At 41.6% G+C, this 15421-nt stretch overlaps 1 protein-coding gene across 6 annotated transcripts in view; it reads left to right on the top strand.

Annotated features, from left to right (window-relative positions):
• The window catches only part of LRRC8B (leucine rich repeat containing 8 VRAC subunit B), a 62399-nt gene that overhangs the window by 27949 nt on the left and 19029 nt on the right, over positions 1-15421 (top strand). The window contains exon 1 of one of the 6 annotated variants that reach the window (XM_075615583.1): positions 1365-1492. The exons of 4 other annotated variants lie outside the window; for them this stretch is intronic. The gene's annotated coding sequence lies outside the window, so the exon portion shown is untranslated. Of the gene's footprint in view, positions 1-1364; positions 1493-15421 lie in introns of those variants that run through there. One more of the 6 variants, XM_075615586.1, reaches the window with a different exon arrangement.

Raw genomic sequence — 15421 nt, 5'->3', positions numbered from 1 at the left:
GAGGCCTTGCCATTTCATTCGTTTATATGGTTTGTCAGGTTTTTATGTTTGGCAGACTTTTATCGAATTACAATGGGAGGTTGTTTTGGCAGCAGGAGGAAGTGGGATATAAAGACAGGCGTGGCACTCTCAGACAGGCGTGGCACTCTCAGACAGGCGTGGCACTCTCAGACAGGCGTGGCACTCTCAGACAGGCGTGGCACTCTCAGACAGGCGTGGCACTCTCAGACAGGCGTGGCACTCTCAGACAGGCGTGGCACTCTCAGACAGCTGTGCTCTTAATAATATTGTACAAAGTATTAAACCAATGTGACCTTAAAAGTGAATTAGTGCCACACAGTGGTAAAAACTTTAACTGACTGAGTTTATTTAAATCAAGTGCAAACTGAGAAATATTTCGCCTCCACGCAACGTTTGAGAAAAAGGTTCTCCCGTTTTCCAGTGCAGCAAATCCAGAGGTAAAGGAGCGGGGGCATCAATGTGTGCAGGGAATGCAGAGGGGTAAAGGAGCGGGGGCATCAATGTGTGCAGGGAATGCAGAGGGGTAAAGGAGCGGGGGCATCACTGTGTGCAGGGAATGCAGAGGGGCAAAGGAGCGGGGGCATCAATGTGTGCAGGGAATGCAGAGGGGTAAAGAAGCGGGGGCATCAATGTGTGCAGGGAATGCAGAGGGGTAAAGGAGCGGGGGCATCAATGTGTGCAGGGAATGCAGAGGGGCAAAGGAGCGGGGGCATCAATGTGTGCAGGGAATGCAGAGGGGTAAAGGAGCGGGGGCATCACTGTGTGCAGGGAATGGAGGGGTAAAGGAGCGGGGGCATCACTGTGTGCAGGGAAAATCCAAAAAATAGACCATACATACGGTAGTATTATTAAGGAAGAAATCAACGTCACAGATACAGTCAAATCAGAATTTGAAAAGTTAGATAAGGCGATGAAGAAGGAAGTACGTATTCTATTAGACCGCTCTTATTTAGAGGAATACCTTAGGGTCTCGAATACCTAGAGGTCTTAGGGTATTCAAGACGGCTTCTTTCGAACTAGCGGAAGTAGAATACGCTTGCATGTGGGGAAAAATATTGGACACATGCAGTATAGATTTAATGAACCTATTAATATCACACCACAACATAACTTTGAAAGATCTGGATTTGGAGATTAACCAAATTAAAACTGTCCTTGAGCCCCTCTTTTAATACACTTAATAAGAAACTATCAGAAGAATTGGACACCCTAGAGAGGAATATCCTCATAAATAAGAACAAAACATTTATAAGGGATGAGGAAGACTATAGGGATGGGAAGCAGAGAAAATGGCTCTATTCTTCACCTGTTTGTGTCCCACGGAGGCTTCCGTAGCCAGTTCTCACAGTCGCAACTGCAGCCGAGCAGATCAGTGCCATCTTTCTGCAGTCCGGACGCGGGGACGGAGCAACTTGCGGCTGAAGTTTGATACTGGGCTACGTGGGAAAGCCAGGGGGGTTCCTTATTGTATGTGAGTTCACTTTTTTTGGATTTTATTTAATAAATGTCGTTTTAACCAACATTGAAACCGTGCCTCACTTATCCCCCTTCACTGCTGAACCGGGGAGGGAAATTGCTTGTCTACAAGCAACAGAGGAGAGAATTCCTGTTAGTCTTGCTTGGGAGCAATTTTCCGTGACCTGTCTGCAACCACCCTGGACGGGTTAAAAGATACCAACCCCATATCTTTACTCACACTGGGCCGTGTGAGTATTACATATATATCTTTATACTCCATTGATCCCCTCACACCTCCTTTTGGACGGGCTAGGACTTATCCCAAAGATACCTTTTATTTTTTGTGCTTACTCAAGGCCGTGTAAGTATATTATTATCATTACTAGTTCTTGCCCCTTGTTCACCCTATTTAGAGTTTCTATTACAACGGTTTCAGTTGTTTATAGTCTGCACGTCTTTGAATGGCATAGCTTCTAATCCCTCGCTCCCCCTATTCTGTCTGTTTTCATACGGTAGTATTGTCAGAGTAGATGGGTATGTTATACTCGCGTGTGCGTATAAGGGGCGTATCACAATCTGTAGCTATGGAAACTGTGATGTGGGTTTCCTCCGAGAAAAAGGAGAACACCATCGCGCAAAAATGTTTTGTAAACTTTATAAAAAGAACACACCAGCCCCACACTCGCATCGGGCACTTTCTTCCAGCATGTTAGAATAAAAACAGCAATCTGTGTGATGCGGCGTTCTCACCGCTTCCGCGATAACGGTAGAATCAGCTGTTTGGCAACTGCAGTAGTTACTTTCGGTAGCAGCCATCCAGAAGCTCGTAGAGCTTGCCAAACATTCCTATCTCCCGTCGGGGGCTTTCTCTCACAGGACTGTATACGTTTCACTTTGTCGGGAGTCCTGCTCCCCTCTGCCCAGGACCAGCATGCTAAGGGTTAACATTTGCTTGTACTTTGTGGAACGTCAACCCCACCCACTGGAATGTTAATGAGCCAAGAGGACAAAGAACTTTGTATTCGCAGCTGCATTCAACCTGAACCCCTTCAGTGTACATTTGAGTCGCCCCAAAGGCGGACAGCCTTTAGCACTGCAGAAGGGCAGCCAAAGGGTGTGAGCTGTTTGGTGATGTTAAATCTTCTCTATTTCAATCTGAAACTCACCAGCCCTCTTCTCTTATCCCCTGTACCTCATTTTCCAACTCTCTGTCCATGAAATGTCTGTGTGTGTCTGTATAACCCTGTTCTTTTAATGTAACCATGTATTGTTATAACGCTGTGCCCAGGACAGACCTGAAAACGAGAGGTAGCTCTCACTGTATTACTTCCTGGTAACACATTTTATAAATTGAAAATTAAAATTGATGAACTTGCTGGTGGCAGGGTCTCCTTACCCGTTGTATGCTGTTTAAAGGGATTTTGGCCCTTTTTGGGGGGCTTGGGAAGGTAGCAACAACTCCTTTTGCTTTGCTGCTCGGTGTCAAGCACATCGCTGGCGGTCGATGTAATGGGATAGATTCACAGACTGGAGCTTGGCAGTCCAGCTAGTACCCGGTCAGAAGTACCAGTTTGGTACCGGGTCTGGTAGGCATGGGACGCAGCAGGCAGGCACGGGTCACGGCAGGTAGCCGGGAAGTTTCTGGTAGCAGAATACGAGTCGGTAGCCAAACAAACAAGTTGATCCGGCAAAGGACGAGGAGGGGCGTCCGTGAGGCCAATTGCCAACAGATGAGATCGGCAGCAGAAGCGGAGCATAGCTGAAGGCTTCCCCAGAGCACTGGGGCTGCTCAGCAAGCGTGTGGCTCATTGCTTCTGACAGCAGGTGCCGTGAGTTCAAACCCCACCAAGCCTGACCCCGGATTGTGCTAACCTTTGGAGGGTGATGGTTCAACATGCCAACCGGGATATATTAATGTTAATTGCTGGCAAGGATGATGTTTGTATTATTGTTTTAATAAATGCTGTCGCCGATTTTCATCCAAATTCGGTGTCTGTTTTGTTCTGGATTTGGGGGGGGGGACAGCTTAATTTGTGGGGTATATGGAAGAATTCAGCAATCAAGATGGTAGAAGTCTTAAAAAAAGGGGCAGTGGGCCTGTGACTGCTTATTAGTCAGGCCTTGTTCTGACAAATACCACAGAACAAAGCACTCTTATCAATCGCCGTTCCTAACTTTCCATTCCTCGTAATGTTATCCTGGGAAGTTTGTATTCCCATTATTCAGCAAAACAGTAACCGCTTCACTCACCTTAACTGACCAGTGGATTATAGAGGTACTGTATGGCTAAATTATTAATCTATTCTTTAATCAAATGCACATTAAATATTTATTTAAATTTATATTCGGTAGTTCCTTAACTCGCGTTTTGTGTATTTGTAGCCTATACTGAATAAAGTAGACGCTGCCTTTGACTATTGGCTGTAAAATACCAAACTAGCAGGCGTGGGAGCTGAATTACACACATTGTGTGAAATATTATTTTTACCACTTTTTTTTTCTCTATGATGAAAGAAAAAATACCTGTGTGCAATCAAAATGTTTACACCCTAACGGCAAAATCTAACAGGTGTATAAAAACGTTCCAGGCTTGGGTGTGTAACCTTCCGTTACACAACTACACACACACCATTCTACCTTAAATACCTGTGTTTCTGAGTTACTGGTTCCATTGAATACGAATTACAGTTATAATATTATAGCTTTTGAATTTCCCTTCAGCGACCAGTACAGTGATATATTTTGACATCAAACTTGATGACTACAGTCATACCCCGGTTTAAGGACACTCACTTTAAGTACACTCGTGAGTAAGGACATATCGCCCAATAGGCTCACGCTTGCGCCTGTCGGCGCGTCCTGAACAGCAATACCGGCTCCCTACCTGTACCGAAGCTGTGCGCAAGCGGGGAGACTATAGAGCCTGTTACAAATGTGTTATTTACATCAGTTATGTACATATATGACGATTGCAGTACAGTACATGCATCGATAAGTGGGGAAAAAAGGTAGTGCTTCACTTTAAGTACATTTTCGCTTTACATACATGCTCCGGTCCCATTGCGTACGTTAATGCGGGGTATGCCTGTATTTCTCAAAACTGGTGCATGAAACTGCATAATATTGCATTTAAATGGATCTCTTCTCTGGTAAATGTGGCACTTTTTTAGCAGCAGAGGTAAAAGGTATAAATCAGAGATACTCGTGCTTATACTTTATAGGCTACAGCTGTAAAATTCCGGGCATTATTGAAATCCCTGCTCTCTGGTTAAAATTCCGGGCAGTATTCGTTCAGTAATGCCCGGAATTTTTGGCTGCTTGCAAAGTGTTTATTTCTAGCCAATCAGCTTTTCCTTTGTCAGAACAGCTCTGAGACAGGGCAGGGGATTGGTCAGGAGGCAGCAGCCAGGCAGTGACTCCTCCCCCTCCCTCCATGCACAGATTCCCACGCCGGACACGGTGAGAGGAGGGAGAGAGTGTGTCTGTAGCTGCAAAGTAAGGCCGCGCTTATAGTGCCGGATACAGCGACGGCGCGTATCAAAGCAAGTAGATGTAACCCGTCGTGGGCGCGACACCGCGACCAAAATCGCTGAAGTCAATAGATTTTTATAGTTACCGCGACGGCCGCACCACGTGACTGTAAGAAGCCAATCACAGAGCCTCTGCCTGTCGTCACAGCCCCTTGCAGCCAGTGACATCGCAAACACTGAATTACAACTCCCCCCCCCACGCAACGTGATAGTGGCAGAAACTCTCCCCGGAGACGCAGACTTTTGCTTGTTTTTCCGGGCGCCACAACCGTGAGCCTGGCTCAATCTGTATATTCTGTAGTTCCATGTCAGTATTTAGTATATATACAAAAAAAAAAAAATACTGGGTTTTCTGTTTGCCTTCCTCTGGATCAATGAGTAGGTAGATATAGGATAAAGTATCTGTTGTCTAAATTTAGGACAGGTTGAACTTGATGGACGTACGTCTTTTTTCAACCTCATCAACTATGTAACTAATATGTATTTCACATGGATGTAGGTTTGGGCATCTCTGTTTTTTGTTGTATACATTTAGCCATGCCCAGTAGCACTCCAATTGATAATAATATATGTTACTATTATTATTTTTGTGGTAATTTTGGGGGGTTTCTGAGAGCTTACTGGGTATCTGTGTGTTTATTAACTTTGTCCAGCTGGTCTCAGCTGTTTTTGGAAGTAAGTGGGCCCCTCCCTCCCAGGGTTTACGCTCGCCCCTCCCCACTTTCCAAAGTAAGCAGGTCTTTTTCATGCAGCTGGTTGTGACAGATCCAATGCGATCATTATTCCTCTAAATAGAGAGGTAATTAAGAATTGTAATCAGTTAGTGTTAGGACCTGCAAATTTGGTCATGCCTTGATGTGGCTTGCAAGCTTAAAATGCTTTGGCCAAAGGGTTTAACTAAATGACCCTATTTCAAGAGAAATATAGGCATTTCACTGTGTATTTTTGTCATTGTAGGATGTAGCATTGGGCTTCTCTGTTTATTGTTGTAGGTATTTAGTATCAGTTTTCTGTCCTGTAACGTAATTACATTGAATTCGGAAGCCAATAAGCCCATAACCACATGTCCATGCTCCACAGGAAATGTGCTGTTGTGTTTTTTTTTTTTTATATATTTAGTCTTTTTCACCCCAGGGAAAGTACACAATGTTTCAGGAAAACTGTTCTAATTTTTCCAGGCGTGGTTTCCATTTTCTTTCGGTCTTTATTTTGTTCTGTTTGAGGGCTGGATTTACAGCACGGTGACAAAGATATACTTTATTGTTTATTTTAGTGAGATCACTTACTGCAAGAATATCTATCAGGGATATGGTGACCCTATACCACGTCTCGTTCACGCTGACCCTATACCACGTCTCGTTCACGCTGACCCTATACCACGTCTCGTTCACGCTGACCCTATACCACGTCTCTTTCACGCTGACCCTATACCATGTCTCTTTCACGCTGACCCTATACCACGTCTCTTTCACGCTGACCCTATACCACGTCTCTTTCACGCTGACCCTATACCACGTCTCGTTTTACTACGTGTGTGCGCTCTGCCTAGATCTGTCCCTGCAGCTCACGTGATCAGTGGTATCCTTGGGGTAAAGTGATGCACTTGAGTAGACCCCTAAATTGAAGATGGGAATTACACGGAGGAATACTTAATATAGTCCAATAAATTATCACCTAATATAGAAGGGAATGACCTCAAATATTCCCATGCTGGGCAGTCGTCGTTGCTTAATTTCACAATGCAAAGCCGGAAAGGGAATACAATCTTTCCTTACAGATAACACAAAATAATGTTGTTGGGTTTTTTTAAAGCTTTTTTGAGTGTGTTTAGATTATCTTGTATATGCTGTGTAAATGTACCGTACAATGCAAGTGATTAACAGAACTAACCAGTTAACCTTTTGGTATCCCAAATGGGCCGGCGTATGCAGAAATGTCCCTTTTTCCAACGTATTCTTTCTTATGCTGCGGCCATAGTGCAGGCGAGACGGAGCGCAGGGAGGTGTGGCTGTGACATCACCAGGCTGGTTCGCCCTGATTGGTTCAAACACGTCCGTCGCGCGAAAAAAAACCCTCTTTTTTTGTCGGCTCAATCCTGCCGCGCGCTTCGCATAGCGCGCAGCATGGCCGGACTGATGCACTTACATGCATTTGTTAGTGCAGGCGACACCGCACGATGTCCAATGCCTTACGTTGATAGGTCAAGCTAATTTGGGACCCCTAACTTGCTAAACCCCTCCTCCTTGCATAGTCGCTCTTTGGATCTGCTTTCTAAAGTGTATACTTGTGTCACATCCTTCCTCTGGAAGTGTTCTCTCCCAACCTCTTGATCACTTCCAGCTGTCTGTACACAAGTAACCTCTCTGTGACCGCAAAGGCCTCGTCTCCATTCCCACCCTGTACCCAACAGTGTTTGTACATCATGCGTGGGATCTGTGTCCCAGCACAGTCACCGTACTCTGACGCTTATAATGTCGCACAAGATCAACCATAGATAATTCTAATTCTAACTGGCACCTAAAACAAACATATTAGATAATTTGTCCCTATTAACACAGTGAACTCAATATTAACCAAACTCAATAAGACAGGTCTATATAATCTAGACTGACAGACAGTAAAATAATAAATTGTGGTATATAGTGAACTTGAATACAATCACTGATCTTAGAACAGCCTCTAAGAAATGGATGATAAAAAATACATGATATATAGAACTCTAATCTTCCTATGTCTAAATGAATATTGATTCCCAGTATAATAATGGTACCTTTTTAGATGTTATTACAAAATGACAGCCATGGGCTTTCTATATTAAAATATAGATTCAATCAGAACAAATTGCAGAACAGACTCACCCATAAAAGTATGATAGAAAATACATGGACCACACAACTCTATCTTTTCTTACTACAGATGGTTAATAATGTAACTTAGAGTCCCATTATATTAGAGGTACCTTTAGATATTATTACAATTTTACAATACTGAATTAACATAATGCAATGAGGACTAACTCTTATTGCAATACAGAACACATAAAACACAGTGTGTCGCTGCCTTTAATCCTTTAAAAATGATCCCAAATCAATATCGATATTTAGTCCTTGTGATGCTAATGTTCTCAATGTGTAGATCCAATAGGTCTCTTGCCTTGAGATTTGCATCATTTTATTTCCTCCTCTCCAGCTTGGTCTAATCTTATCAATACCGATAAAGGTATGTCCCTTGGGATTTTGGGCATGGCATTCCTTTAAAGTGTTTCGACACAGTGTTGTACAAAACCCCTTTCAATGTTTGTAATATGTTCTGCAACCTTGACTGTCAGTGTTCTTGTCATACGGCCCACATACTGTTTATTACAAGGACCTTGCAATACATAAATGATATAACTTGAATTGCAATCAATCAGGTCTTTAATTTAATGATTCTGTTTAGTTACTTCTGACTGAATGAATTTATTAGATTTGTTTGAATTTGGAGGTATTTTACAACCCTTGTACCCCAAATATTTGAAGAAACCCTGTGTAATGTTACTTGACCTTGATATCTCGTTTTTTCAAACAGCTTGGGGCCAATTTTTGTTTGAGGTTAGGGGCTTTGGTAAAAATTACTTGGGGCGTTATTGGTAAGATTTGTTGCAGAATGGGGTTTTTATGGAGAATGCCCCAGTGTCTATAATCTTTTTAATCTGAGGTGCTGATTCATTATATATCGTTATAAATTGTATAACCATTCTCCGATCTCCATCTACATTATTTAAGTTATTTCTGTCTTTATATTTAATGAGTTCTGTTCTTTCCATTTGAGAAACTTGATCATATGCTTTCTCAACTATTTCATTTTTGTATTTTCTTTCTTGGAATTTCTCCCATGTTATGTGCCTGTTCTACAAATACATTCTCTTTTGTACAATTCCGTTTTAATCTTTGTAGCTGTCCCACTGGGATGTTTTCTATCCACTTGTTTAAGTGCCCACTATCTCCCTGCAGAAAATTATTACAGTCGAAATTTTTAATATGTTTTTGTCTCTAAACATCCACTTTCTACATATAGTAGGTCTAAGAATTTGTTTTCTTGCATACTGAATTTACTTGTGAATTGTAGGGGTTATTATTTAAACGTGCAAGGAATACCTCCAAAAGATTAACATAACCTTGCCAAATAAACAATATATCATCGATGTACCTATGCCACTGTACCAGGTTTGCGCCGAACTCATGACCAAACCGAATGTGCTGGTCTTCCCACATGCCCATGAATATGTTGGCGTAGTTCGGCGCAAACCTGGTACCCATGGCTGTACCCCTAATTTGTAAGAACTTGTCGCCATACCAAAAATAATTATGGCTAAGAATGTGCCTGATACTGTCCGTGATAAATTTAATCTTTAAGGGTTCTAAATCTCCATCCTTCTTCCTTTTTTTTTTTTTTGTTACTTACTAGATTTGTTTCAATAGCTGTGCAGCCCTGTGTGTGATCTATTACTATACAGAGAGAGGATACGTCACAGGTGACGAGTATAAAGTCATCCCTCTAAATTACATCTTTAAGTATATTTAAAACTTGAATCGTATCTTTAAGATATGATCTTAATTTTTTAACTGGATCTTTTAAGAACTGATCAATGTAGCAAGACAGATTGGCCGTCAGGGATTTAATTCCCGACATAATAGATCGGCTTTTATGACGTTTCGTTAAATAATAAATTGGAACCCTGGGTGTCTCTACATTAAGTTATTCCCATTCAGATTTACTGAGAATACCATGTTTATATCCTCTATAAAGTAATTCCATAAGGTCTTTTTGTAACTTGATAGTAGGATTACCTTCTAGCATTATATATGTCTCTGAATCATTTAATGATCTAAATGCCTCTAAATCATAATCTATTCTGTCAGGCACACCCCCCCCCCCTCTTTGTCTGGGTTTATCACTATATCATCTCTCTGATAGTTCCTGCACAGCTTTTAATTCTTCTTTTTTTTTTGAAAGATTTTTTTTTACCCCTCTTGTTTTTTTTTTTTTGACAATTCCAGTTTTTCGATATCTTCTTGCACTAGCTTGCTAAAGGTGTCGATATGGCCCCTTCAGATAACTCTGATAGATACAGTTCTTCTTTAGTGATATATGTTTATCTGTTGCATGTAGTGCTAACAGTATCACTTCTTTCATATGTTACATTACATTTTGTTTTAAGAAGTACTTCATTAAAGTTAAATTCCTTGCAGATTTACTAATAACCAACACTTGAACAAGTGACCACCAAGGGTCACCAAAAGCCCTATAAATTGCACTCATAAGTTACAGTGTCCATATCAAACACTGTGGTAAATGGATATTGTATAATGATATAGGACCAAAGGAAATGTCCAGTGCCCTGTAGCAGCAGACTCAAATGCAAATTAAAACCAAAAATAACAACATTTTATTAAAACTATTCTTGACAAACAATATATATATATATATATATATATATATATATATATATATATATATATATATATATATATATATATACACACACACTAGTCACTATGTTTGAGATTTACTAATATCAATATATGTGTTAAAAGTGTTCACTTTGTTAGTTGGTGCAAACGCCAACCCCCTAATGTAGTATATTCGTTTGTTCTTGTGTCAGCAGTGTCTTACTCAACTAAATAAAATATTCCATTATTTTTAACTTTTAGTGCATTGTTTTTTGATGGTTTCAGCTCCTCCTCTCTTTCCTCTTTTGGTGGACTTTCTCTCTTTATGGAGTTATCGATTTGTATTCTTCTAATATTTGAACCTTGGTCTTCTCTACCTCTCGTAACTTGTCTCTCTCTTGTCTCCCTTTTCTAAACAGAAGAGGATGTTGATGGTCTATCTTCATAAAAGCCCTCTTCTCTTGCTCTACAGTGGTGTGGAGGTTTCTTTTTTATTCTTTTTGTAACTTTTCCAACTATTTCTTCTATATCTGAAATCACCAGAGTCATATCTTTCCGTCTCACAAGAGTTTGGATTGTAATACTCTTGATTTTGATATTCAGGTTTTTTTGGCATATCATATTTTTATTGGTATTGACATTTCTACATTTGAGTGAGTGGGCCAAACAGACTCTGGTTTCTTCTCTCTTTTATTTTGTTTCCAAGTTCTATAACTATTTGTTGCATAGTCCTCCTTGTCTCTTCTAAATTTCTTTTGTTTCAGAAGAATAGTTTCTTTCTCTATTTTCAGTTCTTAATTTAACTTTTCTTTCAATTTCTTTAAATTCTTCTACATCTTGAAGATGAGAGAGTTATCAAGAAGAAAACATCTGTATAATCATACAGAACCCTTTACCACAACCTAAGTTTCAAGATCTCATTGTGTAATATATACAGACATCTCAAGGGGGTCACTGATATATCAGACCCATACAGATGTGTCTCTTCCATACGGCAGTTTTATCTCGCGTGTGATTTTTTTTTTTTTTTTTTAATATATATACCTACATCATTAGGTTGTTTTTTAATAGTTTATAAGTTCTACGGTTTCAGCCTCATTATCCATTGGATATTATATGAAGATATTTTCAGTGCTAGCAGCTTAAAGGACCCTGAAGCAACCAAACTGGTTAAAAGATCAAAGCATGATTATATCTTCAAAGAGATATATGACAAATAACACAGATACAACACAAACAGTGATTCCCTGGCGCACTATCAGATAATAAACCTGACGAATTGGAGTAGTCCCATGAATCAAAAGATGATATAGAAGAGATCCACAGTCCACAATGTCCCGTTCTTTTACACTGGACGCTTGTCTGGAAATACAAATGAAACAACCATTGCGCAGTACCCTATGGTCAATGTTCCACACCCCCACCGTTGCTATCTACTTACTTAAAAATAGATAAGAATGGGCCTCAAAAGGTTTCTTTAAATCTCCACACGATTGGCTCCAACTGATTCCTGCTGCTGGTATCACGATTTACACTTCCAGCATCAGCGTCACCATACCGATGTGTCCTACAACGTGCCGTCCGCTTCACATGTAAGGATGCCGAGTGATTGCCCCTGAAGAAGTGACGTCAGAGTCACGAAACGCACGTAGGGTGGAGCTTGCTGTACGTGCTGCGACGTGCAGACCCTGTGGAAGGAAAGGAGGTTGATTGACGGGGAACGTCATCGGAGGAGGGACTAGGCGCTCCGAGTCGCGGCCACGAAACGGGGAATCACGCCGGCTCCTACCTCCTCCTGCAATCACTCGGCATCCTTACATGTGAAGCGGACGGCACGTTGTAGGACACGCATAGGGCAATCTGGCATGTGAGTGCATGTTTTTATGCTTGTCCTTTTTTTAATAATAAATGTTATAGTGTTACACTATTGGTGCCCCTTTTTGTTCCCAATCGGTATGGTGATGCTGATGCTGGAAGTGTAAATCGTGATACCAGCAGCAGGAATCAGTTGGAGCCAATCGTGTGGAGATTTAAAGAAACCTTTTGAGGCCCATTCTTATCTATTTTTAAGTAAGTAGATAGCAACGGTGGGGGTGTGGAACATTGACCATAGTGTACTGCGCAATGGTTGTTTCATTTGTATTTCCAGACAAGCGTCCAGTGTAAAAGAACGGGACATTGTGGACTGTGGATCTCTTCTATATCATCTTTTGATTCATGGGACTACTCCAATTCGTCAGGTTTATTATCTGATAGTGCGCCAGGGAATCACTGTTTATATCTGTTTGTATCTGTGTTATTTGTCATATATCTCTTTGTGCATTGTATACAACCCTTGTGGATAGGGTTGTTATATTCCTGAGGCAGCCATTCCCAAACCTGCCATAACAGGTTGTGAGGAATTATAATTAAGGTTTTCCCTATAGGGGACCCTTTACTATTTTTAATTTTATTGAGCACCTGGTTATTTTAGCTAATATTTAGGTATAGGTTTTTAAGTTTGAGCGCTGATCACATGCTTTTAGTTTAAAATTCCTTCACCACATGATTATATCTTGTTAGAATCCAGTCCAAGTTTTTACAGTGTTCCTGATCTATGTGATTGAACAAGTTCTAATATCCCCAACTGATTGTAAGTGCATTACCTAGCACTCACCATTATTTTTATAGACAGACATACTGTACTACTGTTTGTTTCCCCCCAACCCCCTTTCTTTCTTTTCTCTTGTGCGCCTAGGTCATTCTACACACACATATATATATATATATATATATATATATATATATTTCGACAAATCGCCCAAAAATCTACTCGCCGAACCAAAAAATCTACTCGATACTTAGCCCCACCCTTAGCCTCGCCCCCAGTCCTGTTTTCTAAAAAATAAATTGAATAAATTCCTAGTAAGAACAACATTCGTTTTTGACATAACAGTTAATTGTATTACATTTATACTTTACTACAATTAATCCTTCTTACATAATTACATGTGTGTGTGTATAAATGTCGGATCTAGAAAAAAAAAAGCCCAATGTGATTGACTAGTTTCCTGAACCCCTTAACCAGTGTCTGGACATCCCCACTTCACAATATCTAAAGCAGCAATCCCACCTGGGATCTTACCTGATCCGCAGTCCCTCAATGTCCAGCTACCCTCATTCCCGCAATGTTATACATTGGAGGGGAGGTGTTCCCTACCTGTCTTCTGGGTTAGGGGGGATTCCGATGTATCCCGTGTGAAGCTCGAGAGTTAGATCTGGAAGAAAGCAGTATAGGTTATTTCGGTGTAGGTATAGGGCTGTTAAGATATACAGGGTAAATAAGATATCCAGATCCAGAGTGTGGGTGCGACAGAGAGAGAGTGTGGGTGACAGAGGGAGACGGGGTGGGTGACTGGGTGGGTGGATTCACTCATACAGACACACACACATAGGAGACAAGGGATGTCACACAAGTCGGGTACTGAGGGTTTGATCTCCCCGGCGGCCCGGCTGTAATTACCTGCTTGGGGCTCTCCTCTCTCCCCTTGTCCTCCTCGGCAGCAGCACTTCCACCTAAGGCCGATTCGCGGGATTCCCGCAATTTGATTTGTTTAAGGGCCGTCACGTGACGCGCCGGCCCTTGAAAAATCTAATTTTGCCGGCGGCGGGTTTTCGCGACGGCGACGTTGCTTGTCGCCCTCGCTTGTGCACTATAATCGGCCTAAGTCACAGTGTCGCACGAGTCGGGTATTGAGGGTTTGATCTCCCCGGGGGCCCGGCTGTAATTACCTGCCCGGGGCTCTCCTCTCTCCCCTTGTCCTCGGCAGCAGCTCTTCCACCTAGGTCATAGTGACGCAAGTGCCTCACTTCCCCCCCTCTCCCCACCCCCCACCCCCCCGGAGTGCCGTGCTCTTGCCTCTCTCTCCCCCCCCCCCAAATTGAAAAAAAGGATATAGGGCTGATGGCCTAAATAATTCCTGGGGTCTGAGCAGCTTCTGTGGAGTAAACCAAGTTCCAGGGGATCTAAAAAACAAAAAGCAGAAGCGCGTGCCCCACAGTGTATTACCCTTTAATACTTGTATTAGGTTGATGCACACTCGCAAACAAGTGTTTAAAATCGCGTTGTGGGAAAACCTGATAACGGGTAGGCGAACCTGCCGGGTGACGTCATGGCCCCCCTGTCTTTCCTCCTGCAGACCGGGGAACTCGGCTGCACGCGCCGCCAGCCTGGCAGGCGTACGTACCGCGCAGACAGGGGGGCCGTAGCCTCACTGTGTTTTTTCATCATGCAATCTTGCCGGGATAAATAGGAGGAAGGAATTTTAGTGATAATTCCACTACTGAGGCACCGCAGTTAAAATCTCAATTCTACAAAATGGGAAACCTGTTAAATTAGATGTGACATTGGGGGGATATGATTTCTTTACAGAAATACATGGATAAAAAATGGGTGCCTAGAGGGGTAAGAATGTGACAGTAACCCGCCTTTAACACTGACGCGCAGTTTTCCGATGATTGGAACTGCTCTGGAACAGTATTCATTTTCTCTAATGAGAATCTTAATTACATTTAGGGAGGAGAAATTAAAAACAATTGAGTCTGATATAGAGAATTTGCTAGATTCACTAAAAACTCACATGGATAGTGATGTATTCAGACATCTGGGTGATATCACCAATACGAGTTGAACAATGTGAAATAGAATTAGTGACCAGGGAAAAAACTAAATATGAATGAGACATGTTGGATTATTATAATGATAGTTAGAAATGGGAAGAATAAGACACAATGGTCATCATATCATTATTGTAATTCTGCTAATACAGACAACAAAAATGATAAGATTAACAAAAAATAATCATTATTTATGATTTTTTCAGAATGTCTCTGCCCAGTAAAGCTGTTTTTGATAAGACTCTTGTGAAATCTAAAGCTGTTGGTAGAAATGACAATAAAACAAGCTGTGATTTCACATCATGTCCCAAAAGCAGATTTTCT

Source organism: Ascaphus truei, chromosome 10 (genome assembly GCF_040206685.1).
Source record: "Ascaphus truei isolate aAscTru1 chromosome 10, aAscTru1.hap1, whole genome shotgun sequence".
In the NCBI taxonomy this organism is placed as follows: Eukaryota; Metazoa; Chordata; class Amphibia; order Anura; family Ascaphidae; genus Ascaphus; species Ascaphus truei.
Note: the sequence above shows the minus strand (reverse complement) of the source record. Positions and strands in the feature narration are given on the sequence as shown.